Genomic DNA, 3,808 nt, shown 5'->3' on the forward strand with positions numbered 1-3,808 from the left:
GAGTTTCAAAGTTGATGATTATGTTTGATTACGCATTGAAAAGTGAAGATTGCAAAGTGTTGAAAGACGCCTTTGTTTTTAAGTTAGCCCCTAGATTTTATGGACATTTCAAGATCATTCACAAAATCAATGAAAATGCATTTAAATTAGAACTACCCCAACATTGAAAAATCCACAATACTTTTCATATCAGTTTGTTTTTTACCTTTTAGAGGCCAATTACCTGTTCACCTTGTCTATGAAAACCGTCCTTTGTTAGAAGAAGAAACTGAAATCTTTGAACCTGAAACTATTCTAGATACTGACTTTATGACCACTAGAACTGGCCATAGATACTCTAGATATTTAGTTAAGTTTAAAAATCATCCTGTTGAAGAAGCCCAATGGATGCACGCCCGCGACCTAAATGCTTACCCCTCACTGCTCGCTCCACATTGAGATAATAGCAATTAAGGACAATTGCTATCCCACCCCGAGGGTATGATGCCAGGATGCACATTCCACGGTGGTGGATTTCGTGAGACCACGGTGGATTTCGTGAGTTTTTTATTCCACGGTGGATTTCGTAAAACTATATTTATTTTTCAGGGCTCATATACAAGGTGGATTCCTTGTGCATGAAGTTGACGGGGACGCCTGTCCTTTTCGGGCGTCATGTTAATTTAATGTGCACATGGGTGATTCCACAAAATACATATTTAAATTAATGGATGTTTATGAGTTTAGAGTGCACTCGTATTAACTTGAGGTTAGGATAGATTTCCAACCTATTTATTTATTTTATAGCTGAAGACTACTAGGTATTCACTTTTGTTAGTTTAATTTTTTTATTTTTTAATAATTGTGAATGCTTCAGTTGATGTGTAGAGCAGGTAGCGGTGGCATTGGGAAGCACTGGGCGATAGCATGTATTCAATTTACCTAGAATAAATTATCATTTTTGATAGACACAGCATGCCTTATCATTAAAGGCATGGCACTAATATTTATTTAGACACACTTATTTATTGAAGCACTTGACAAATATTTATTATTTTGTATGTGCATGGATGCACGGTTTAAATATTTCACTATTGGACATTGTATTTGGGCGCATCCCAACTTTTGGGCCGCCCAATCGCTTTATTCTTTATTTGGACAAAAGAAAATACAAAAGCCAAAGCATGCTAATTGTAAAATTGGGCTATTTTTGAGCTTTGAGATGAATAAATTTATAAAGACATGCCTTGTGAAGCGCTCACACAAGGCATGGGGGAGATTGTACCCAATCGGTCTCTTTTCTTCATGTCGTGCAAATCTATCTTTTTGTTTTATAAGCTTTAATAGAGTTCTTTTGTTCTTGGGGACCTTTCGGCACTCGCTACGTATACATCCAGTATCTAATTTGCGCACCAAGAATCCCATATGCACAGTGTGGAGAGTGGTACTATCCAAAAGCTATAAAGGCATGTACTTGGTTGACACTCATAACAAGGTAATGGAACTATCTGTTTGAGTCACTGTTATTGTCATTGTCCATCTTACATAAGAATGTGTTTATGAGTCCAAGCCAATCTATCTTGGAACCTAATTCACTTGTGTTACAGTTGGTCTATTTAAGTCAATGTCATCATGAGTTGTACATTCATCTTCTATCCTCCAAAGCTTTTGCCATGCTCCAGATCTCGTGTTTATCAATAGAAGTATCCTCTCTTTTCTTGATAAAAGTTGGTCTCTCTTGATTTATAATGATATTTTATAATTTCAAAATTGACAATTTTGAGAAAATGGAGAAATCTAAAAGTGTCATTGTGGCATTCGTTAAGGTCAAGCTCTCTCTACTGATTAAAAAGCTAGTACAAATGTTTACAATAGAAGAATCAAGACTCAAAAGGTTGTGTTGTTAACCCCAATCATTATTCTCTTGGACATAAAATTTGTAAGAGCTCTCTTCATCTTGAAGCACTCCATACTTTCAGCCAATCTTATATGGATTCCCATTTTCACATGGTCTAGGACATGCTACACAAGGTTACAAAGGACAATATGCTAGGTCCAATGGTTCCTCATAGGTTGCTCAATCTAATGAGAGATTTTTTGGAGAAGCTAAGATCTTGTCTATTACAATTATCTTCAAAAAGTGGAAAGTATGGTCCTTTGCTTGTTTTAGACATCTCCACAATAATCTTTGTAAGGTTGTTTTAAATATCTTGACATAATCTTTATATGATCTTAAAAGAGCCAAAGTAGGACTAAGATCAATATTTGATGTTTTCCTATTGATTCTGACATTATTTATGGCCATGTTCAAATTTTTTGTAACTTCTCTTATAGCAGAAGTATATTTTGAGCACTAGTTTAACAAACAAATGAGTTTCTGTACATGTGCACATGCATGCATGCATGTGTGTGTGTGTGTGTACACACGTGCATGCACTCACTTGTACATGTGTTAGAGCACATTCACACACAAGTATGTACATCATGCATGTCTCTCTAAACTTCTTAGTGAAACTCCTCAAACCAAGTGAAGCCTCCCTACTAAACACCCTCCCATGACAAATGAAATTATTTTGTCTAAGTTGGTGTTTAACACTTTTAAAAATTGGAGCTGGCTCAGAGACAAGGTGATTTAGAAAGCCCTCAGACAAAGTTCAATGTTTATTATCTTGTGGTGTTGATAAAATCAAGCTGCACCTATAATAGTAAGCATCATTCTTTCAACAATGAACTAGCCATTCTCATTCTTCCATGTTGTAATATGCCATCAAACTCACACACTCATTAGCTTCTACACTAACCTTGACTTGTCATTCACAATAGACATGACCAAACCTCACACAGAAAATTGACATATCATGGAAGCTCTAGGAAACAAAACTCACTTCTTGAATCTTTGTTCTCACAATATCAGAGCATAGATCAAGAAGAGCAAATCTTATTTAAAGATATGCTACTTTTTGGAATTGATAACATGTTGATGTGAGTTTCAACACTCAAAGTCTCGTAAAATACTTTGATGGAAAGTTGAAACAATAGAAAGCTATGTAACTATTTTTAAATTCCAACTCTTAAAGAGTCTCTTTGTGAAAGTCTTCAACCATATCTTCCATCCTCAAGTCAAGCATCTTGTTATGTAGTTCAAATTCCAACCCTTTTAAACCCTAGTTTCAAAGTCTCAAAAGCTTATGCATGAACCTTCAATACTTTGAAACTATTACATGTTGACACTCATTTTAAAGGATTGAGGATTCCATATCTGCATTGTGCTTCGAAACTTCTTAAAAATATTGGTGACTTGATTTGGATGTCCACGATCCGTCAACTTCTTCTCATGAAATATATGTAAACTAAGTCATTTGAAGTGAAGGCATCAATGGCAAGTTAGCTTATAACATCAACAACATTTTATTCATGTGTTGTCCTCATTACCTAGGTGTTTATTATGCATAAGCCTTTTTTAGATTCTTGAAAATATAAAGTACAAGTACTTCGGCAAACATGAGATGAATATTATAAGACAATTGACTTGCTAGGAGTTTCTTTCTATACATTTTGGCTACTATGAATCTGATCAAAGTCAAGGGATATGCAAAGGTTATACCTGTTGGCTCAAGTTTCCATGCCATTACATAGACATTTTGTATCTATGTACACACAAGCTCTAAAATGGAAGTACATATGAATGTAAGGCTTATTTAAACTTTCTTTAATGAAGCTACAATAAATATATGCTTGCTATATTTACAATTTCTAGTCCCAACATCCATTTTGAAGACAACAAATCTAAATGTGTTTGTAATCCCAACTATACATTTCTCTGTATAAA

Source organism: Lygodium microphyllum, chromosome 6 (genome assembly GCF_053477565.2).
Source record: "Lygodium microphyllum isolate KBCC chromosome 6, Lygodium_microphyllum_v1.1.10, whole genome shotgun sequence".
NCBI lineage: Eukaryota > Viridiplantae > Streptophyta > Polypodiopsida > Schizaeales > Lygodiaceae > Lygodium > Lygodium microphyllum.